This window comes from Octopus sinensis, linkage group LG13, assembly GCF_006345805.1.
Source record: "Octopus sinensis linkage group LG13, ASM634580v1, whole genome shotgun sequence".
In the NCBI taxonomy this organism is placed as follows: domain Eukaryota; kingdom Metazoa; phylum Mollusca; class Cephalopoda; order Octopoda; family Octopodidae; genus Octopus; species Octopus sinensis.
The window spans coordinates 5697699-5724226 of record NC_043009.1 but is presented as its reverse complement, the minus strand read 5'-3'; positions in this window follow the sequence as shown (position 1 = coordinate 5724226).

Sequence of the window (26528 nt, the reverse complement as noted above, 5' to 3'; positions counted from 1 at the left end):
ATATGTATATATATATATATATATATATATATATATATATATATATATATATATATATATATATATATATATATATATATATATATATATATATATATATATATATATATATATATATATATATATATATATGTATAAATATATATATATATGTATAAATATATATATATATATATATATATGGATATGTATAGATATGTGTGTATGTATGTATAAGTATATATGTATGTGTATATACGTATATACGTGTATATATATATATATTGATATATGTATATATTCAGATACTTTCACTCAAACATACACGCACACACACACACATATATATCTATATATTCGCAATAACACGTGCACGTCTTTTCTCGTGTGTGGGTATATTAATATATTAATGTATGTAAATTTGTGATTGTGTGTGTATATCAAAATATGTGTTAGATGTGTATATGTGTGTGCCTTTGAGTGCGTGTCTGTGTGTCTGTGCGTGAGTTTGTGCTTCTATATGTGTGTAAATGTATATATAAAGATAGAGATAGCGAGAGAGAGAGAGAGAGATGAGAAAGTATTAAATATAAAGAAAATGCATATCCATCGATATTGTTAAAATATTTTGACATGCGAAAATATATTGTTATGAGAAAAATCGAATATTTTATGGAAACAAACATGAATAGAAAATTCAGCCATTTAAAATGCATGAATTGGATTAATATATTCAAATGCACAAATATGTAAGTATATATTCTTAGATATGTGTGTGTGCTTGTGCCATTGTCTGTGTATATGTTTGTGTGCAATTGTGTGTGTCTGTGTGTTTGTGTGTGTGTGACTTACAGTTTTTTCTTTTAATTTCATTATGTATGCATTTACGTCAATGCGTCAGTATGTAAGAAGAAAAAAAAGCTTACAGCTTAGTGTGATGTTAATGTTAGCCTCTTAATGTTTTCACATGCAGCAAACGCACTGCGGGTCAGTGTGTGCGCATACATACATACATATGTTCATACAAACATACACACATAAATACATACATATACATATATGGATTTATACACATATATAAATATATATATATATGTGTGTGTGTGTGTATGTGTGTGTGCGTATATATATATATATAAATATATATATATATATATATATATATATATATATATATCTATATATATATATATATATGTAGACATATATATAAATATATATATATATTTGTGTGTGTGTATGTATGTATACATACATATGTATATTTATATAGGAATATATATATCTATAAATATAAATTAATATAGCTGGATACATGTATTAACATAGGATCGTATCATATATATACATGCAGTCAAGCATACATACATGCATACATATAAACATAAGTACATATGTGCATATATATATATATATATATATATATGTGTGTGTGTGTGGGTATGCATATATATACATATATCAGTATGATTAGTTATATTATTGTTTCTGTATGTGATTGCATGCACACATAATAATACACACACACGCGCACATACGCTGGAACACGTACATATATATATATACATACACACACAAACATATATGTCTATATATATATATTTATATGTATATGCGTGTATATATATATATGTATATATTTGCAATTATATACATATATGTTTATGTCTGTATACCCACGTGTATTTTTATGTGTATGTGTTTGTTTTGAGTATGTATATGCACGAATACATACAGATCAGTTCTCAGTGTGGTATTATTAGGAGAGTTGTTGTATATGGAAATTTGTTTGTGTGTCGCTGCAAAGTCGTATATTTCTCCTCATTAAAAAAATAAATATTTGCAAATTGCTCATAAAGTAACGGAAATGCGAATAAAAGATTAAATTTTAAAAACGTTAATTCAACAATAGAATTTCTAAAGCCGAAATTAGTTTTGAAAAATTTAATGTATAAAAAGAATTGCAAAATTACCCTTTTTTTATGAAATATTACTTTTTATTCTATTCATTGAGAGTAACTAGGGATGATCTATTCATGATCAGCATTATCATTCATTTATTCCAATCTCTTATTAATGACAACCACAGACAAAAGAATGCATACCGATTGCTTCGAAAAAGGATATGTATTATCAAATAATTTATAATATATTCATAAGATGATGGAGTAGCTAACATAATTTTTTGAAGCTACAAAACGAATGTACTAACTCCGTCGTTTCGCATTAACAGTTTATAGTTGCTGCAGTGTTAGCGTTGTTTTCTTCCAACTCCATTTGCAATCCGGCTCAACTCCGCCAATTTTATCTTTACAAATGGTGGCAGTTGTTTAAGAATGCTTTATCGTCTGCTAAATGAAGGCTTCGATTTTCCTGTCATTTTCTTTTAACTTTATTCAAATATCACATTCACCGCGTTATATTATTACTTCAAATGTTTGTACCAAACAAACATCGTGATAAAATTGAGCTACTATTTGAAAAAAAAACTGTTTTGCCATACCTTAGTATGGCAAATCATCAATTTTGTTTTTGATATCGAAAATTATTTTTAAAAATAAACTTCCATTCTGCATTGCATATTTTGAGTCATACATGGATTCTGTAACACTTGATACGATGTATGTGGCACCAAATTTCCAATGTTAGTATATTTATGTTTCCTCGTGAGCCATGCCAGGCTCATAAGGGCCGGTTTCCCGGTTTCAGTGGCGTGGAAACTCCTCACCTGGACAGGACGCCGGTCCGTCGCAGGATTACTCATTTTTGCCAGCTGAGTGGACTGGAGCAACGTGAAATGAAGCGTTTTGCTGAAGAACACAACGAATCGTCCGGTCCAGGAATCGAAACCACAATCTTACGATCATGAGTCCAACACCCAAACCATTAAGCCATGCACCTCCGTAGTATTTCTATGAATTTCATATAAAACAAGGATTATTAATAGACTGTTTCTGAAATGTTTGTTAGAAATTAAGTGACCACAAAATAGAAGTATAAACTATTTTTGAATGGTATTTAACATTTTTTCCAGCCCTCTCACTGCACAGGAGCTTCGTCAAGTGTTATCTATTATAACTTCTTGCCGATTAATGCGTTGTGAGGGAAATTTTGGAGGAGGAGCTCATTGTTCCTGCCTCACATAGTTACGTGCCTGTGTGTATGTGTGTGTGTGTGAGTGTGCGTCCGTGCGTGTCTGTGTGTGCCTGTTTATCTGTGCTTGTGCGTACGTGTGAGTGTGTGCGTATGTGTGCGTGTCTGTGTGTATGCTTGTGATTGCTCCGCCAGCACTTGACAATCTATGTTGCTTTCTTTGCATCCCAGTAATAGTGGTTCGGCAAAAGACAGCGATAGAATAGGCACTGTATTAAAAATAAATAGATACTGCGTTTGATTTATTCGATAAATCCCTTTGAAGTCTGTATGCCAGCATCGCCACAGTCCAATGCCTGAAACTATTAGAATTTTATAGTATAAATAACCTAAATGTGTTGCTAGTCAAAATGTAAATGATATATCTAGGAGTAACATAATCAGACACTGATGATTTGGGGATATTTAATGTAAAACTGATATAATATTAATTTCTTGCTGTAATAAATCAGTTTCCTTCTCATCTCTGTATTTATACCATTCGTCTATTATTTAATGTTTGTGTTCGTGGTAATTCTTTTTTTCTATTTTTTAATTATCTCTAATTTTTTTTCCCAAAAACAAACTAATAATAAATAAAGAACTAGCTAGAACCATGAATATTTCACAGAATTAATAGTAAACCTGTTGAGTTATTCCGGCAAACTTTATCCCAAAAGCCTGAAAACGTACCATGTGTGGCGTCTGTATCAAAGTTAGTCGGGCATCTGCTAATCATTGAAAAGTGAAGGAAATTGGAATACCATGATTACTTAATACACTTTATATATATATATATATATACTTAATATACTTTATGCACAATTTTAGAGACTTAATAAACAGCACTCATAAAATATATATTCACTCTTAGTTTTTCATTTTCCCCATAAAGAGAAAAAATTACATTTTAAAGTTTACATAGTCATAATTTCATATCTAGAAAACAAAACTTTTATTGTAAAAAAAATATTTTTATATTTAAAATATAAAGGTCAGAATTTCACGGGGCTAAAAATTTAATGCAACATGACATACACTAAATGCCACATCGTTGCTAACGTATAAGCCAAGGTCAGAGCCAATACACATTTCAATTCGCCAACACCTTTCAATTCAATACTTCTATGCAGACAATACTCTTGGTGTAAGTTCTCCCTCTTCTTCTCCCTTGTTTGTCAGTGCTGATAACTTTAACTCTCACATCACATAAATTGCAAGCCCTTGAGAATGCAACAGACAGCTGACCATGGCCGAATTCAGTCTGCATTTGTGGTTAATTGATAGTCATTGCATATGACAGGTAAACGGGAAACGAGTTTCTTTCAAAAGTGAATGGCAAATTTGGGATGCGCATGCGTTAAGTGATAGGTGATATAAAATAATTTAGTTCAATTAATAATAGTATTACTTTTCACTATACACTCACCATCGCCAACTCCACCATCACCACCAACCACCACCAAAACCACTACCACCACCACCACACCACCACCACCATCACGACCACCATCATCTCTCTCTCTCTCTCTCTCTCTCTCTTTCTCTGCCTTTCTCTAACCTCATAATCAGAACGTCACCCTTCAGCTAATGTTATATGTTAACTCCTCTCCTCTACCTTCAACAAACTAGTTTAACCACGTAATAAATATTACCTTCCCCCTACCACGAATGTTTCTAGCGTATCATAGCAATGAGAAAATGATCGATGGATAAATCATTTTAAAATTTCACAAGAAATAACTAATTAGTTAAACGATATTATTACACAAATAAACACGACATAGTACGAGTCTTTTATTAGCAAGTTGACCGTCCCACTCTACGAAAATACACAGTAATCCCTCGCCATATCGCGTTTCAACTATCGCGGTTTATTATTTAAACTTACCTCGATTCTTCCGCGGTGTTGTTTTGCATTTATAATAAAATAAATATATACAACTTATAGAAATAATTAAAAAAATATATAGTACTGTTTCTACTTCGTGGATTTTCGTCTATCGCAGGTTTTAAAACGTAACATCCGTGATAATCGAGTGATTACTGTATATTATACAATAAACAGTGTCAAAGACTATCAGAAATTAATAGAATCCACATACTTTCCCTAAAATCTGTATTACTTTAGACTTAAGTCGCCTGTTTGTTAAAATAATTTGAAGGTGTGATAAAAAATTCAAGTAATTGATATATTTTCTTTGTCGGTCTTGTGTGTCTCTGCAGACTGATAGCATTCTTTTTGATATAGTAGCATATTATATTACATGAACTTTGAGTCGGGTGTTCATTAACCCAACTATTTAGAATCAACGCCTAAATATATTTTCGTAAAACTTATAAAAGTTAATTTTAATTTAAAGAAATACAGTGATTATACTATTCAACAATTACATGACGAACATATGGTGATTGAATAGTTTTATTATTTTGAAATAAATCGAATTTAATTTGTCTTTTGGGAACCAAAAAATCAAATTGATATGAAATTAATATGCATCATAATATAATTAGAAAACAAAGCAATCTATTTTCACCGAATATCAATTGACATTGAACATTTTAATGTGCCTTGGCAATCTCGTGAGAGACTGAAAATATGAAACGCTTAAGCCAAACCTAATTTCAAAATCAAATATTCACATGCTCTGGCGGAGTCTTAATTATGTACATATAGTCTGGTTTCTTCATAAATAGGATACGATTAAATTATGTATATTAACAATTAACAACAAACACTACTAAAATTGTTTCTGTCAAAACGTATATAGGCGTGTGTTAATGTGTGCACATACATACATGCAGTCACATATTTAAATAATGTTAAAACAAACCTAATGCGTTAATAAGTGATCCCTTATGGATAAAAATCTATGTGAGTGTCTGGGTGTTTGCATGCTTGCACGTTTGAATGCATGTGCGTAATTATGTTTACATGTATATATGTAGGATGGGACACCTGTATGCATATCCTGATGCAAATGTGTGATAATTCTGTTTTCTCTTGGGGAAATAAGCAGCAAGAGATAAAGGGCTTCTAATTAGACATTAAAATTTTGCACAGAAATTTGCTTTGGCGTGCTGTAGACTTGTCGGCCTATTCAACTGAAAGGATTTCCATGACAATCGAAAAAGAAATTACCGGTATTGATTTAAATATTTTCTGTTTGATGATAAGGATCATACGAGTGGCAAGTCAAATAGTACAGCTTGCTTTTCGCCCAGGAAAGTAGAGACTTATATACTAATGCATACGTTGCTAATGTTATAAGAAAATACCCGAAGCGATTACATTTCACATTAATCCATTAACACATAGGATATTTACAGACAGAAAACGAATCTAGTCCGTATATATAATATTTTCCTTGAGTGTTTCCAAGGTGTAAACAGACCCAAATTATTCAAATATTTGTATTCATGGAATTTATGGGTTCTCTTACATTGAATATGAAGTTTTATGGGTAGCATTTTCGGAGTGCTATTCATTAGTTATATTTTGGAATAATTTTTGGCGCATAAAACATCCTGTTTCTCATTGTAGACAACAAGAATACGATACACATCGTGATAGGAGCTATTATATATATATATATATATATATATATATATATATATATTCATATATATACATAGGGAGAAGTTACAAAACCAAAAAAACAAGACGAAGACAGGTGGTGAAGACAACAAACAGATGTATTAGTATAACACTCGGGAAGTGAAAAGATCTTTAACGTTTCGAGCCTACGCTCTTCCACAGAAAGGAACAATGAAAGAAACGAGGAGCGAAAATAAAGAATGTGTAGTGGCTAGCGATCTATCATGGCGAATGCCGGAATATTCAATCAACTATGTAGACTTTACGCACTAATTCGGACAACTAATTCAGATAACAACCAAATTTTTTTATATTCCATGTGTTGAAAAATGCGAGGCACTCTGCATGTTAAGTTTAATTAAAAACTTTTAACATTATCTCAAAAGTGTTCTTTTAGACATGATCTTGTCATGACAGGATAATAATCTAGGAGACACATTGTGAAGTATCTGAGTGTGAGTGTGTGTGTGTGTGTGTACATATATGTATGTTGATATGTCGTCTTCGACGGAATTTTCCGTCATCATTTTGTATAGATAGATGTATAGATAGAAGGATAGATAGATAGATAGATGTTTCCCAGTTGCTGCACATATGTGCAGCAACCGGGAAACCGGCTGTGTGAGTCAATATGACTTTAGAAATGAGCACGTTCGCTTACACGCACGTTTATTATACAAATATACATCTATTACACAATGACGGAGATCACTAGTATAACATCTTGAACCGGATCTGTCAATACCGGATATGACAGAATACGACAAAACAGTTAAGAGAGTGAACGAGACGCACAGTCAGAAACACAATCCCATAGGGACAGATACTACTTTTGTTAGACTTTTGGTAAAGAAGGTTTAGGGATAATTTGTCTCAGAGAAATTATGAGCTAAAACTATCTAAAAAAATAATAAAAATGAATATAGACCGAGAGTTTATTGACAGATACTGGGTTCCGTAGTGAAAGGTGTCTGTTCTTGACAAGCACCAACCGAATAATCCATTCATCTGTACTGCCATGCTTTATTCAACCACAACGGAGCAGTTAATTGAGAGTATTGAGCTGCGAAATATACGGCATGTGTATGGAGAGTTGTCACTCTTTGCTTCATTGAACAACTCACATAAACAATTCATATATCTGCATACGCACAGATATTTACTTTGCCATATATATATATATATAAATTGCCACATAGGAAACTACATACACATAGACACATACACAGGACACACACACACACACTCTTTCCCTCTCTCTCTCTCTCTCTCTCTCTCTCTTTCTCTCTCTCTCTCTCTCTCTCTCTCTTTCAAACACACATTTCCACACTAAAAGAAAAGAAGAGGTTTTACAGTAGAAGACGTAGCCATATAGAAACTGGTTTTATATTATATTCACAACGACGCAGATGAAGTATTCATACGTATGTTTATGACTATATACGCTGCAAATATAGGTGTGTGTATAAGATAGTGAATATACGTGTATAACACGCGCTGACACAAAGAAGATTGATATACGGATCCCACTCGCACATATAGTGAGATGGCAGAATCATTAACACGACGAGCCAAATGCTCGCGGGGTTTCGTTTGTCTTCACTTCTGAGTTCAAATTTTGCCTTACGGGGTCGATGAAATAGCTACCAGTTGAGAACTGGAGTCGGTGTTATCGACTTAGCATCTCACCCAAATTTCAGCCCTTATTATTATTAAGGCGAGCTGGGAGTATTTTCAGTACGTCCCTGGCAAACTATTTACAGGCATTTTGTCCGTCTTACCTTTCTGAGTTCAAATTTCCTAAGGTCGATTGTGTCTTCATTTTGAGATTTTCAGAACCTCTTCAAAGCTATGATCGATGTAATCAAATAGCCCATCTCCTGAAATTGCTAGCTTTGTGCCAAAATTAAAATTACTATTATCACCATCATTGTCATCATCATCATGATTAAGGCAGTATGTTGGCCGAATCGTTGGTACATACTCCAAAATGCTGAGCAACATTTCTTCTGGCTCTTAAAATTCTAAGATCAACTCCACTCGAAGCCAAATTTACCTTCTTTTTTATTCATTCGTAGTAATAAATTAGCGGCGTTCAAGTACTAGAATGGATTTAACGGGTTTACACCTCGCCGAAATATTGGTTTAAAATTATGACACAAGGCCAGCAATTACATCGACCCCAGTACTCAACTGATAATTATTTCATCGACCCCGAAAGAATGACAGACAGATTCGACTTCGGGGGAATTTGAACACAGAACGTAAGGGCAGACGAAATACCGGTAATCATTTAGCTCGGCGTGCAAATGATTCTGCTAGCTCGTCCCTTTTTCCTCCCAAGAATATCAATCACCATACGCCAAAGATGGAAGCAGTTACTATTGATTCTATTAAGTGGATTATTATTTTCCTTTATCTTTTTTTTTTTTGTTTTTATTTTTTTCTTCGTTTGTGAAAACATCTCTGCTACCATAATTGAAAATATAATGCGAATAAACGATAAACGATTCGAAATGCACTTGAGCTATTATTAAGAAACAAATATACCAACTTATTTCATTCTATAGGCACGATTAGTGTTGTGCGGTTAATATGGTCAGGCGGTTAATACGTTTGGGTTCATCTCCACAGCAAGCCACGTTAAAGAAATGTCTTTTATCTTAGGCCTGAGCAAATCATGGCAATGTGGGTGAATTTCTTTGAGAGAAGCTTCGTGGAAGTCCGTCATAGGGTTATATCTATCTATCTATCTATCTATCTATCTATCTATCTATCTATCTATCTATCTATCTATCTATCTATCTATCTATCTTCCTCTCTCTCTGTCTATATATATACTAGCAGTATCGCCCGGCGTTGCTCGGGTTTGTAAGGGAAATACCTATATAAGCATTTTTAGTGAGTTATAGCAAAAAAATAGCAAAGAAATGCATTAAAAATGGAATAAAAAATGATGGCAATTTTTTTTTAAATCGTTGACTCATCGTAGACATTTTTAGAGAGTTACTTCCCTTATATAATAGCGAAAAAATGCATTAAAATGGAAAAAATGATGGTAATTTATTTTTATAATCGCAGACTCATCGTAGACGCGCGCTAATACCCAGAAGGGCTCGATATGAATCACAACCTTAAGATACCCGGTTTTGGTTAAACTGCACCGCAAAATGTGGGAGTAGTTAGGAATCTAAATCGTAGGAGACAGACACATAACTTCACTTTTATATATAAAGATTTGCGCAACCACTAAAACATTCGGTTGTGCAAATTGTGCCCTGTGTGGCGGTTTTTGCCGTTTTTGTTGATCTGTTTCAGCTTTTTTAGCGATTTCTGTTTTGGTGACTTCAAGCCATGAAGTCGTTGTTCTAAAAGAACGCTGGTCTCCTTGACAATGCTTTACGACGTTGATTTCCCTACCCTGCCTTCCCCACAGCTTCACGAAGGAGGGAAGAAGGGGAGGATCTACACAGGTGCAGGTGCGAGCATGAACGCCAAGCCGCCACCGACACACGAAAAAATTGGAAGAACCCAGACGACAGCTTCAGCCGCCACCACCACCACCACCACTACCACCATGACCACCACCACTACTACGCCCATGACCATCACCACCACCATCACGAATACCACCACGACCACCACCATCATCACCACCACCACGACCACCACCATCATCACCACCCCCACCACCACGACCACGACCAACAACAACAACACCACCACCACCACTACAAACACGACGAACCACCACCACCACCACCACAAACACGACGACCACCATCGCCACCACCATCACGGAGACCACCACGACCACCATCATCACCACAACCACCAACAATAACAACAACAACAACAACACCACCACCACCACAAACACGACCACCACCACAACCACGACCACCATCACCACTACCAGCACCACCGCCACCACCGCTGCCACTACCACCGCCTCCACCACCACCATAATATGCCTCTGCTCTCTCCCTTTGGCTATTAAAATCCATTACCATATTTCACAAGTACCATCGCCATACAATTTTGCCTTCAAAAGTTTGTGTTTGGATAATATCTTTTAAGTAAAAGTTGTGCAACAACTAAAACATTCGGTTGTGCAAATTCTTTGTACGGGAAACCTTCCCTGTGTGGCGTGTTTCCCGATTTTGTAGAACTTGCTTTCGGGCTTTCTTAGCCATTTCTGTTTTGGTGTCTTCAAGCCATGAAGTCGTTGTTCTAAAAGAACGCTGGTCACCTTGACAACGCTTTACGACGTTGATTTCCTTACACTCCCTTCCCCACAGCTTCACGAGGGAGGGAAGAAGGGGGAGAAGCAACCCAGGTGCAGGTGTGAGCATGGACGCCAACTCCGTCGCCATCGACACACGAAAAAATTGGAAGAAATGGAAAAAAATGATGTTAAATTATTTTTAAAATCGTAGACTCATCGTAGACGCGCGCTAATACCCAGACGGGCTCGATATGAATCACGAGTATAAGATACCAGGTTTTGGTTAAACTGCACCGCAAAATGTGGGAGTAGTTAGGAATCTAAATCGTAGGAGACAGACACTCACACAACTTCACTTTTATATATATATATATATATATATATATATATATATATATTTATAGGATTAGCTCGTATACGAGTAGGTATATATTTGTAAAAATGAAGTTCGAAAATGCTGCTGTATTATACAATTTTTAATTTTTATATATACATTATAACATGTTTCAGTTCCTGAAATGAACCTTATCAAAAAAAGTTATATATAAAAAGAGACAGCTCATGCCGTCAAACACAAGAAATTCATTTATAATACACAACGGAGTCAGACATCTTAGAGTTCATGTATAGTTGATTAACGAAACGATTGGTCAAAACATTGATGACGTCACGCTACGCTAGATTGACCACCTAACAGGCATTATAAAACCAAGCATTTCACAAAAATCACTAGAACCACCCAGCGAACTTCCACCATGGTCATCACAATTGCTTAAGGTAAAAAATGATTCCTCGCTCTTTCGGAAACATCAATCTTCTGTATTGACCGCTTTCCACCACTTTGATCTGTTTTTTGTATGAATACGTATCGCCACCGTGGGCCACTGCATCGAACACTTTGAACATATACTTCAAACTATATATCAACTATACATGAACTATATATCAACTATACATGAACTATTTATCAACTATACATGAACTCTAAGATGTCTGACTCCGTTGTGTATTATAAATGAATTTCTTGTGTTTGACGGCATGAGCTGTCTCTTTTTATATATAACTTTTTTTGATAAGGTTTATTTCAGGAACTGAAACATGTTATAATGTATATATAAAAATTAAAAATTGTATAATACAGCAGCATTTTCGAACTTCATTTTTTACAAATATATATATATAATATATATATATATATATATATATATATATATATATATATATATATATATATACTAGCAGTATCGCCCGCGTTGCTCGGGTTTGTAAGGGAAATAACTATATAAGCATTTTTAGAGAGTGGTAGCAAAAAAATGCATTAAAATGGAATAAAAAATGATGGTAATTTTTTTTAAATCGTTGACTCATCGTAGACATTTTTAGAGACTTACTTCCCTTATATAATAGCGAAAAAATGCATTAAAATGGAAAAAATGATGGTAAATTTTTTTTTTAATCGTAGACTCATGTAGACGCTTTCTTAGCCATTTCTGTTTTGGTGTCTTCAAGCCATGAAGTCGTTGTTCTAAAAGAACGCTGGTCTCCTTGACAACGCATTACGACGTTGATTTCCTTACACTCCCTTCCCCACAGCTTCACGAGGGAGGGAAGAAGGGGGAGAAGCAACCCAGGTGCAGGTGTGAGCGTGAAATAAGTGAGAGATACAAAATTGAGAACAGGACAGGTAATATCTACTCTTCATACTGAAAAAAAGATGAGGTCGCCAGAATTTGGGTAAAATAATGTTTTTTATTCATTTAGTCATTATTATTAGCACTTTCGTTCGTTTTTCTGTGAATATACAATTTTTCTCTGTGAATATACAAACAGGTTGTTTATTTATATAAAATCATATGTATTTTAGTTTTGTTTAGAAGAGGAGAACATTGCTTTTTTTATGTGGGGGTGAGATTCCTGGACAAGTAGATAGATAGATTGGTGCACAGACAGACAGACAGACAGACAGATAGATAGATAGATAGATAATAGATAGATAGATAGATAGATAGATAGATAGATAGACTGAGAGGTAGTGAGAGGGGAAGTGACCCCCACTTCAATATTGACTTCCATTTATTTATTTAGTGTATTTATTTATTTATCAAACCAGTTATCATTTACCATTCAAATGAAATGATTTCAAAATTGATGATCTCATCTAGGATGGAGTGTGGTCATCACTGAGAGGTTATATGGAAGTTGATTTATATATATATATTTGTGTGTGTGTGTGCTTCTGTGTGTGCGTGCGTGCGCGCGTGTCTGCGTGTGTGCGTGTGTATTTGCGTGTGAGTGTTTGAGCGTGTGTATGTGTGCCTGCGTGCGTATGTGTGCCTATGAGTCCATGCCCCTATAACTTAGCGGTTCGGTAAAAGGCACGAATAAAATAAGTACTAGGCTTACAAAGAATAATTCCAAGGTCCACTATCTTAGACTAAGACTCTTTAAAGCGGTGCTCCAGCATGGTCCACAGTTAAATGATTGAAAGAAGTAAAAGAATAAAATAAAAGAATATAAATACGTACAAACACATTTCTGTATATATATATATGTGTGTATCTATAAGTAAGTTATATACGTGTGTTTGTGTATGTGTGTGTCTCTGTGTCTGTGTGTATGTATGTATATACATATGAATATATATGCGTATATATGGATGCGTGTGTACGTATGAGTATGAATAATATAAATGCACGCAAAGAATGAGAGGAAAAAGTGATAGAGTGTACAGAAATATATTGGGTCAGAGTTAGACATTAATGTTTAGAGACAGATTGACAGATTGGCCGTTTTTCTGGCAGAGAACATATATTATTATCAGTGGGCCCTCGGACCATTAATGACAAATGAAGAAATCATTAATTTAATAGGATTAGTTATGCCTGCCAATGGAAAATTAAATATGTGGTGATAAATTAGAAATAAAATATAATTCATATATGAATATATTACGAATTCAATGCTTAGAATGATGAATTAAAATATATGCCGGTCAAATATAGTTCAAAATCAACTATAATTATACACATGAATGCATATATGAATGCTGATATCAATAAAATTCGGTACAATTCTATGAACTGTGAAATTGCTTCCTTTATAAAATTTGTTTCTTGAAAACATAATTTCTTTATCTCCAAGTCTTAGAAGAATAGTGACGAAGAATCTTCAGACATTAGGTTTAATCTGAGTCTGCCTAAAAATGACTACATTCCATTACTGAATATGTTGGATATGTTTTTCCCTCGGTATTCACTAAGTAGGTCTATGAAGTTATTGTTCCATCCGTAACATTCCTGTTTACATTTCACTGAATTATTATCAGGAGAACAATATGTGGTCTCATCAATAAGTATCAGGACTGTTGTTATAGTAGCAAAGCTAACGCACACAGAGAAAAGTCGCTTGAACTTTGCTATACAGGCGCACTAAATTTTGATGCTATAGCTCACGTCCCCTCTTTACAGCAGTGCGTGGAAGGAACGTGTATAGCGTGTGATCGTCTAATTGACTAAAACGGATAAAGCTGTACAGATAATCTACATCAATTGTTTCCAAAAGCATGCCCTACTTCACCGCGTAACAACCAGTATTGGTGTTTCTACGCCTCTTTATCTATCTTAGGGATTCGTCATATTTGTGGTATTGGCTTCTATACAGTTTCCACTTGGCAAGTTCTCTTATATGACACTAGACGGGCAAATGCTGAAGTAAGAATTACTGCTGAGCAGTAATAGAAATTGCCGAGCGCTTTTACTGAATCTGAAAGATTAGGATAGGAATTTCCGAAATTCATTATGGAATAACAAGTGTAATTAATGTAGAAAAAAGAAAATATTGATTTATCATGTCAGCTAGGTCATATGCATTTACAAGAATATTTCGCTATAACATACTGCTGATTGTGCAGAGCACATAAAATATAGAAAACCCCATCAGGCCGCCGGAAAGATCTCAAACATATTTCCTTCTTCTCGAAACAAACAAGGAGATCTTGTGCAACTGAAACCCGAGTGTCATTTTGGTCTGAAGTGAAATCAGTTTGGGCTCAAACGTGGAAGACACAGGTTTCATGCTCAAATCTTCAGTGATACTGAACTGAACTGTAACTAATCTGCACATCCTCTGATAACTCACGGATGGTGATTTGACGATTTCCCCTCAGAGCTGCACGCATCTCTGCAATGTTTTTCGCAGTTCTGCTGGTTGCGGGTCTCCCAGAACATGCGTCACTATCGACATTTTTTCCGGCCATGTTAGAAACGTCTAAACCACTCGTACACTCACTCGTGTGCCCCCCATATACTTTTACACTTTCTGCAACTTTGACTAAGCCTCTGAGTAGGTATCGCCATGACAACTTTCTCTGCCATGCTCAATGCGACGATAACACGTTACATCCCTTACTTCCAAGCATTGCTGTAAACAGCGGAAGTGAGTTAGAGCGTTAAAACTTAGTGCACAAGCATAGCAGCGTCTAAGGTAAATGTTTGCCAGGTGGATTTATTCTTCATGCTTAAGTTTCGTTACTATGGCAACAGTCCGGATACTTATTAGTCAGACTACTTATGCTTAAAATTCATACTTTTGGGAATTGATAGATACCCGAACCGAATTGAAGAGAGTAAGTTTAGTAGTTTTTCCAGCCTCAAGAATCGAAATCGGGAATCCACCGAATTATCTCTGGTGTAACAAGATGAGTAGCTCGGCAATCAGGGTGTCTGTCCAAGTCGAGCTGCTATTTCGCAGCATTGAGTGGTGGTCACAGTTCCGGTAATACAGACATGAGATTAGAATATCGCAGGAAAAGATCGTAAGACAGGTTCTTCAAGACAAACCAAATAGCGGAAAGACTAGGGGTTGAGTAATATGTCGCTTCAGCTTTTCTCGGTCGAGAACTCAACCGGAAAGTGTAATTATGGCTGCTTCTGACAGGACCTTGCGGCGACAGTGCTTCAGAACTCTACCCGCTAGTCACTTCTACCAAGACTAAAGGGAGAAGAAGATCGATGGATGGAGCAAAATTAACACATTTTCCTTGTACGTCGATTGCATTTCGAAGTATGCATCAATTATCACCTTCCTTTTTGTCCAGTTCTTTCTCATGAAGCATATCATGGGAGGTGAATAGCACGTCCGGAACGCCTTCTTATTTTTCCTGATCATTCTTAGTAAATTAACTGAGAACATCCTTCATTTTGATAATGTTGTTACAAAAGAATTCATCCAAACAATTCTTCCTGCTGTTACTAGATCTACAGAAAAGTGTTCGAACTTCTTTTGAATCTGATGTTCTGCAAAGTCGTACAATTTTTCAATAGATACAATCCCCATCAACCACTTCTAATCTTCTAAATTGAAATTTAGCACTGTCCTTTCATTGGATAGCATGATAATTTTATCGATGATTGGTGGTATAATTTATTCGCGAAAACTTTAGAATACATTTCACCTTAGGCTTTCACGTCTTCCATTTTCTTTCCTTTCTTTTCAGAAAGATTTTTACTTACGTCGTCCCAAACTGCTTTGCTATTACCTACAGATGGCATGATATTCTAATTTTTGACGTGCTCAACTTGGCCATCTGTTTTATCATAACTGCTAATGAAAGCATAAGAAATGTTACAGGAATTGATATTTATATTTGGACTGGTTAGAGAGTTTCGAGGATGTATGCGGTAATTGATATTAACCAAAAATTATTTCAAAAGAACTACCTGTTTAAAGGCTGCCTGGGTTTTTCAGTGTAGTTGATACATGATCCACGCAGAGGCAAATCAAGGTATCGGTGAATCGAAGGACTTGTTGACATGATTATGCGTCAGCCTTAAATCACTTTAGCCTGAATAAGGTAGCTTGGGAACTGAGACCATGTTACTAGAAATATTGATGGTGGATGCATATACTTGGCTTGAATTATTTATTTCTGATGGATAGTGTCCAATTTTTCATCTAGAAGTCTGAAGCATCTGCTCTTATCCTTCTGATGAATTAAAGCCGCCTAATTACAAGAAAATCTAACATACAGAATATCCGGCTGCTAAAAGTCTCCGTATTCCGAGGCAAGGGCAAAAATTTACGGCCACGGTGTGTGTCAAATTGTTTACTGCACTAATATAGGCGTAGAAGTGGCTGTGTGGTAAGTAGCTTTCTTACCAACCACATGGTTCCGGGTTCACTCCCACTGCGTGGCACTTTGGGCAAGTGTCTTCTACTATAGCCTAGGGCCGACCAAAGCCTTGTGAGTGGATTTGGTAGACGGAAACTAAAAGAAGCCCGTCGTATATATGTGTGTATGTATATATATATATATATATGTGTGTGTGTGTATGTGTGTGTGTGTGTATGTATGTGTGTGTATGTTTGTGTGAGTTTGTCCCACCCAACATCGCTTGACTATCGATGCTGGTGTTTTTACGTCCCCGTAACTAGAGCGGTTCGGCAAAATGGGTCGATAGAATAAGTAGTAGGCTTACAAAGAATACGTCCTAGGGTCGATTTTCTCGACTAAAGGCGGTGCTCCAGCATGGCCACAGTCAAATGACTGAAAAAAGTAAAAGAGAGTAAAAGAGAGATATTATGGGCGGGGTGCGATGTTGAGATGCTAAGCCAAAGATCCGGATCTTGCATACTGACGTGAAAGATGTGTAATGGCATCAAAACACTTGCAACGTAAAGAAATTGTTTGTTGGACGAAATTGATAGCATTCTTGCGAGACTGTGGATGTCGCCTAAATACAATAAGAATATTTTTGACAGTGTACATTCTGTATTAGTCTTGAGCTTGACTTCCATAAAGCGCAAGCCAGGAAACGAGCTACATACGTATGTATATATATATATATAATATATATATATATATATATATATATATATTATATATATATATATATGTATGTATATATATATGAGCACATATCTTTTCTCTTATCTGTTACTTGTTTCAATCATTTGTCTGCGGCCATGCTGCGGCAATTCATCGTAGAGTGTTCTCCCACAACTTATTCCTAAGGCCGGTATTTATGGCCTGGGTCTCTCTTGCCAAACAGCTATGCTTGGGGGACGTAAACAACACAACACCAGATGCCAAGCGGTGGGGGATTCAAACACAGTTACAAAGACACAGACACAGACACACACACACACACACGCATGCACGCACACACCCATGCACAAATACGTATGTGTATGTATTCATATACTTGCCATACTCATCATATTGTCAATCCGTTTATATCAATCCTTCACTATATTTATCATTTTCAAACTGTTCCCGTTTATGTATCATTTGTACTACACTATTGTCTATATATTTATCAGTCTCTCCATCTCTCACATTACTCTCATAAATGTTTTTTCCCCCATCCCATTTGCATAAATCATTCCTTTGCAATGAACTCTCTCAACATTCTCCGTGCATTTTTATATTCATTTATTCATTATATATTTAATACTTTCTCTCTTATTATCGAATCTTCCTCTCTTTCACTTCTCCCCTCACTGCCTCTTTCTCTAACTCTCTTTCTCTCTCTTTTCTCCCTCTCGTATGTAACTTTATTATTGTCAACACCTTTATTTTCTTCATTGTTTTCACTGATAATCTTTTTCTCTTTCTTTTATAAAATGTCTCCTCTTTTGCTGTTTCTCTCAAATTATCTATCTATGTGTCTTCATTTTCTTTTTATAGTTGGACTCTTTAAAACGACTTCATGACAAAGTTGCAAGCATCTCTTTCCTTTTCTCTCTCTCTCTTTCTCTCTCTCTCTTTCCTCCTCTTACTATCATCTTACCAAATATTTTGTAATCAAAGAGCTTTATAAATTCAATTTTCTGTAATTCTTCACTATATTTCCTATTTTATTCAGAAATCAAAGTATCCAGGATCAATAAACTATGAAGATTACAACCTAAGTACGTTTTTCTTTTTCTTTCTTTTTCTTTTTTGTTTTTCTTTTTAAGGCTCTCAAAGAAATTCAATTTCTCACCAGCAACTTTCTACAATAGTTACAAAAAGAAAAACGAAAAAGTGTTTCCATTAGTTAATGTATTCTGAATTTAAAAATGAAAAAGAAACGATTCCAAAACAAATATTGAAAGAAGAACAAACCACAACATCTAAACAACAATGATAAACATATACAAACTTAATATGTTCTTTCAGGGTAAGACGAAACCTTCTACAAAGGGCATTGCATCCATTTGGAGTATTGAATTCACAACAAGGTGCCATTTAACTTCAAATATAAATATGTCGATGGTATTGTTAAATATATTTACAGACTTATAGAATTATAATGGTCTTTTTTAAGTCTTCCTTTCATTTTTTCCCCCTTCAACTTCTGCTTGTTGAATTCTATTGTAAATAATGATAAATACATTTTATAAGTACATATATGCATATATGAAGAACTGTGTGCGCTTATGAGCTTGGGAACGGACATCTATATTGCATATATATATATATATATATATATATATATATTTGTGTGTGTGTGTGTGTGTTTATTTACACAGAGACACATATTTGTGTGTGCATGTGTACGTACGTACATATACATGCATACACATACACCCACATATACACATCACTAACACACACATGTATATATATATATACGCTTATAAACATTATCAATTATGTCCATATGAATTTATGTGTGTGTACATTTATATACATACCTTATCCATTATGCGCATATGTCTACATATATATATGTAGGCGTATGTATATTTATATGTATGTATATATAAATCTAAAATTTATTTTACTTCGATGATGAATATGTTTGAATATTCTGTTTTCGCTTATAATTTAAAATATATATAAAAAAATGCCATCCCAAAACTTATAGTCTTGTATGCACATACAAATTCGTACATACATACGTGTATGTAAGTATGAGTGAATGTATGTATGCATGTATGTGTGTGTACGAATGAATGCATGTATGTTTGTGCGTATATCACTCAGCCTCTATATGGCTTCCCGTTCCCGTAGTGAATTTTAATGTATTGTTCAAAAATGTAACAAATGAGAAAATATAAAACAAACATTAAAATTGAATCGGTTTCGAACGCAGAAACATTGACATTTGCGATAAAACATTATTATTTTTCCGCATCAGTTTATCACAAAATATAATGTATATCTACATGCATAATTACATAAACATATGCAGTATATACGTGCATAAACAAATATAAATTCAGACAAGTGTATTAGTTGTGCTTTATATCTATGCATATGCAACTAACTATATCTACATATTCTCATAAATATATATTTCCATATTCATCTGTATAATTTCAATCACGAATATTTTCCTTCTTTCCTACGCCGTGCTATAATTCTATATGAAAGTATGGATGCACCTCTCTATCAATCTCTCACTTCTCCAGCATTACTCCTCTCATTCTTTCACGTATACACGTTTTTTGCTTAGATGTGTGTATATATATATATATATAGATAGATAGATAGATAGATAGATATATAGACAGATAGATAGATAGACAGATAGATAGATAGATAGATAGATAGATAGATAGATAGATAGATAGATAGATAGATAGATAGACAGACAGATATATACATATATATATATATATATATATATATATATAGCTGTGTATATATATATATATAAACAAAATTGATGTATGTATGTATGTATGTATATATATATATGTGTGTATATATACATATAAAGATATATATTATATATATGTATATATATATATGTATGTTTCTTTATATGTCTGTATATATATATATATATATATATATATATATATACACACATGAATACGCGCACACACATGTATGTTTGAGTGTAGGAAGGCGTTACGCAAAGTTGTAAACATCCAGAGGTGTGAAGAACTCAATACAGGTATGCAGAGTAGGTTATAAAAGGTTGAATATGGCCAGAACGGGAAACTAATAGTCACAATCTATGTAATTTCAGCTTAAAATAAAACGTATGTATATATGTGCGTGTGTGATTGCATATCCCTGTGTCTCAATGTGTTTGCGACGAGTGAGTGTTTGTCAACGTGTTTGTGTGTGTGTGTGTATATATATATATATATATATATATATACGTGTTTGTCTTTGTGTATCTGTGTGTATCTCTTTGTGTGTACATTCTAGATCGTGTTAACTCTTTGATCTTAAGATCAGAGGTGATAATGAATCCTAATGAGCTGTGCAATGGCAATGATTTTATAACTGCAAGCTCGTATTCTCTCATAATCTAACTTTATACATGTAATCTTACATTACCGCTCCAGAAACCCTTTCATCGACTATTTTCTCTTATCCTACAGCTTATAGTTAACAAGATTAATTGAAACAAACTTTACTAACATTATTAATGTGGAGATGATACATCCATCCATACATGTACGTACATCCATATATACATCAACATATGCAACATACATATATATAAATATATATATATATATAAACACATACATATATGCATATAACATACATATATACTTCATAGACACGAAGAGTATTATGTAGCTTTTAATATAGGAGTTTTGCAAATGGCATAAAACCTTAAAACCTGCAACATCAGTTATGCTGTTACGTTCGGTAATGCATGATTGGCGGTATAATATTGATTTAGCTGTATTATTCATATATCATGGACAGTGAGTAGGAAGCATCTGTGGAGGCGAATTAATGCACTGTAGCACACATATGCTTACCTTTATGTTGTGTGTTCAGATCTCTGGTGGTCGATAAACTAAATAGCAGTCGATAAAACTGTAAAACTTCTACGTGTCCATGTCTTTGCTACATACAAGGGCCGATACTTTTCGCCAATTTGCAGCCTAAAATCTCACAGTCGTGTAATGCGTAAAGGACGGTATTGGCCAATGTGCTTCGGGAAGATGTCAGCCAATAATTTGTTGATCATGGATACTTTTGATGAAGTCTCTTCCGGCCTAAATATGATCAAATTGTGAAAAATTCGGATCCTACTTTGACATTTTAAAAATGAACGTGACACATTAAATGAATGTTGCATATATACGCTTTTACTTGTTGTTTCGACCACTAGATTAAGGGCGAACCGTAGCTGCCTTTCGAGAGGTTTAGACGATTGCATCGTTCCCAGTATTTTGCTTACAACTGAGCACCTGTCCAATTACTGCTTTTCTTGCCAAAAAGACACCAAGACCAATTGTCCCAAAACGAGGTACCTACAACCATACGCACATGTAATTACTGATATACATTTATATATATATACATATACCTACCTACCTACCAACCTACCTACCTCCATACATACATGCATACATACATACATACATACATACATACATACATACATACATACATACATACATACATACATACATACATATATACATACATATATACATACAAGATGTGGCTGTGTGGTAAGAAGTTTGCATCCCACCCACGTGGTTCAGGATTCAATCTCACTTCATGGCACCTTCGCTAAGTGTCTTTTTACCTAGCACAGGGCTGATCAAAACCTTGTGTGTAGAGTTGGAAGACGGAAAGTGAACGAGGTTCGTCCTCTCTCTCTCCTCTCTCTTTATATATATATATATATATATATATATATATACATGTGTGTGTGTGATTGTGTGTGTGTGTATGTGTATGTGCGCTTGTATGTATCCATGTGTGTATCTTTGTCTCACTGCCCTACTTCACCGCGTAACAACCAATGCTGGTGTTTCTATGCCTCTGTATCTTAGGGATTCGACATATTTGTGGTATTGGCTTCTCTACATTTTCCACTTGGCAAGGTCTCTTATATGATACTAGTCGGGCAAGTACTGAAGCAGAAACTACTGCAGAAGCTGCTAAGCAGGGATTTCCGAAATTCATTATGGAATAACAAGTGTAATTAATGTAGAAAAAAGAAAAGATTGATTTATCATGTCAGCTAGGTCATATGCATTTACAAGAATATTTCGCTATAACATACTGCTGATTGTGCAGCGTACATAAAGTATAGAAAACCCCATCAGGCTACATGCCTTAGACGTTAGATCAACGATCATAAATTGTAAACAGTGTTGTCTTGTAAGTGAGAAAAGATAAAGCCCCATCAACGTATTTATTTTAAAATTAGTATTATTACTGTTATACGAACACAATTACCGGGGAAATGCATGGAATTCAGTTCAAAGTTCAGTGTAAATCAACCGGGATAAATAACTAATTTTAGTTCCTCTATAACTTGTACTGAATAAAGTTGGACTGTTTTATTTTAACATTATTTTCGGAGAATATAGTTTTCCATGTTATTTGAAAATATTTTTGTGAAAATGGCTTAAGCATTCAAATTAAATATGTGTTGAAGTTTCTGGAAGGGAATATATCTATGTAACAGCAGGTTTCTTTGGATTTTTGGAGGAACTGGTGAGAGAATGAGTAACTACATGGAACGAACTGCTGAAATCTTATAATCAAAGTGTGATTAGATCAACTGCAAGTGGTCACAAATGGAGAAGAAATTTGTCGAGTAGATACTCAGGAAATGTCAAGATAAATGATATGCGAATTGATGAGTCATGCCAATATCTGCGGAACATCAAAGGCAGAATTTTGGAAATTAAGTTCATTTAAGGCAAGTGCCGATGAGTGCACACGAGATGCCAGCTGATGTTGATGTGGGAGATATTAGCGTTTCGCCAATTTATAACCAGAAATCAGCAGAAGAAACTTTCAGTGATATCAAGTGTTGGCAACGTGGGGAGAAACCCCTCTCGAACTTGGCAAACCGGAGAAAGGAACTGAGAAACAAATATACGAAACGAAGAAAGCTGTATTGGCGAAAACTAACGGATATGAGGAAAGCAGGTTCGTTTTAGTACATGTTTGTATTGTGGATGTTAATAAATTAAAACCAAATGTTGCTTTTAAGGGGAAAAGTCTTGCAAGATGACACAAGGCCAGCAATTGCGAGGTAGAAATAAGCTGATCACATCGACTCCAGGACATGACAGTTAATTTCATTTATCGGCACCGAAAAGATAAAAGGCAAAAGTGACTTCAGCAGGATTTGATCTCCGAAGGTAAAGCGTTCGGATAAACGCTGCTAAGCATTTTTTCTGATTGCCCTCCGATTCTGCCAGGTCACCGCCAAATACCTGAGAAATGTTACGAAAAAAATGTTCGTATATGTGTACCCAAGTGAAGGCGCAATGGCCCAGTGGTTAGGGCAGCGGACTCGCTGTGTGTTTATTGAGCGAAAACACCTAAAAGCTCCACAAGCACCGGAAGGTGGGGTGACCCTGTTGTACTCTTTCGCCACAACTTTCTCTCACTCTTTATTCCTATTTCTTGAGTAACGCTGTGGTGGACTGGTGTCCTGTCCATCTGGGGGAACACATACGCCACAGAAACCGGGAAACCGGTCCCACGAGCCTTGGTAGACTTGAAAAGGGTGCATAAATAAAAAAGAAATATGTGTACCCAAGCGTTTGAATAATGGATTATGGATAAAGACTGTTTGAAATCTGTAATTCTTAAATCATGCCACATTTTTGAGTTTTATAAATATAAATATCTCGTAAATTTACGACATTTATATTTTATTATTTTGATCTAAATATTTCCACCTTAAACTAGAATCATAATCAAAACCCTGAATACTCTTTCACCACATATCCATTTTTTAATCTCTGGGAGAAGAATAACAAAAACCTCCAAACTTAGAACTAGAGAAAAATAATCGCAGCTGTGTTTCTCTCCCCTTAAGCTCAGAAACTCAGTCTTCCTCTCTCTCTCTCCCTCTCTTACTGCCATGATAGCAGCCTCCAGGGGAACAGCGAACACGTAATTACAGAGAATTACCAATTAAGAATCAAAAAATTCTGCAGTGTTAATTGAGATTTTCGATGAATCTCACTTCAACAATTTACGCGTTCAAGTTTGTGTGATATGTGAATGAAATGAATTGAATATCAGCATAAAATCAACGGGATCGTATTCCTTTTGATACTGCTTATCCCCCTACTCTTTATGTTGTACCCCAACTACTGTCCCTTATCACCAATCTAACGTTACCCAGTTTTATTTTCTTCCCCAAAATGCATATTTACTGAATCCAACTCTATCGGTCAGACTAATTTTATTCTAGAGCCATTGCCTACCCATTCAATTTTTTCTTACTGTACCCCACACAATTGAGATTTCTTCTCTTGGGGATATTTAGCAGCATCACCAGTGATGGGGTCACGAAATAAACATCCTGTACACTATGTGAAGTGGTTGGATTTAGGAAGGGCAGGTTAGATTTAGAATCGTCTCACCTATCTAACTATGGAAAAAGGGGGCCCTAAATGATGGTGGTGATGATGGTGACAACGACGACGATGACGACAATGAAGACTGATGATGATGATGATGATGATGATTTTGGCACGTCGTTTAATGTCCATACTGGATAATTATTCGAGGTTTCTTATTTACGGTATTCATATTCAACGTCTATGTAACTCTTTCCTTGCTATGTTTCGCTGCATTGTACCTATCAGAAGAACTGTTCCTCAAAATGTCGACCACAAAAATTTCTCTTTGAAAAAGTTTTATCTTAACTTAGTCTTAAGTCTTATTTTAAGCAAGTCATATCTTAACTAAGCAAATATACACGATGTCTCTTAAATTATGGTATTGAGTGTATGGGCTATACACTTCCTTTAAATTTAAGGGATTTAGCTGAATAAAATTGAATTTGATGGATCAGAGATAAAGACAAAACTCGAATCACATTCCAATACACAACAACACTTATGAAACAGGGTACGATACAGGCTCGGAAGTGGCAGAGTAAGAATTTTGTTTCGCATCTGCAACATGGGCAGGCATTCATTACTACAGCCCAGGCTGACCAATAAGTTTTGAGTAGATATGCTTCAAGGAAACTGAAACATGTACGCCGTATATATATATATATAGGTAAGACAGAAGATGGAATATACGGGTATATATTATTAATCACAAATATTGTTTCGACACATCTAGCACCGACTTCTTATATATATGTGTGTGTGTGTGCGTGTGTGGGTGTGTAAATGTGTGTTTCCGTGTGTGTGCGTTTGTTCCTGACCACTGCTTGACACCCGTTTGTTCCTGACCACTAAGTCCCGTAATCTAGCTGTTCAACACAGGCTATCGGGAGAATAGCTACCAGGCTTAAATAGACTATGCCCTGGATCGATTCATTCAACTAAATGAAATTCTTCAAAGGAGTGCCTCAGTATGACCTCAGTCTAATGACTGAACCAGATAAAAGATAACATTTATAAATATACAAGTATGTGTGTGTGTTTATGTGTGCATATTTGAAGGAATATCCCATTCAAGACGACGTATCTATGTTCAGTTTTTGTTGCTCAACTTTCACAAATGATTCGTTTATAGTCAAATGTATGTGCTGTACATTACTTCACTTCTTCCATTCTTCCATGAAAATCGGCTTTGTCTGAACAATTGCAGCAAAAACAACAGTTACGCAGTTACGACAAATATGGTCGATAATATACCAATATATAATCCAGTAAATCTCTTTCCCCAACATTGCTGGCATT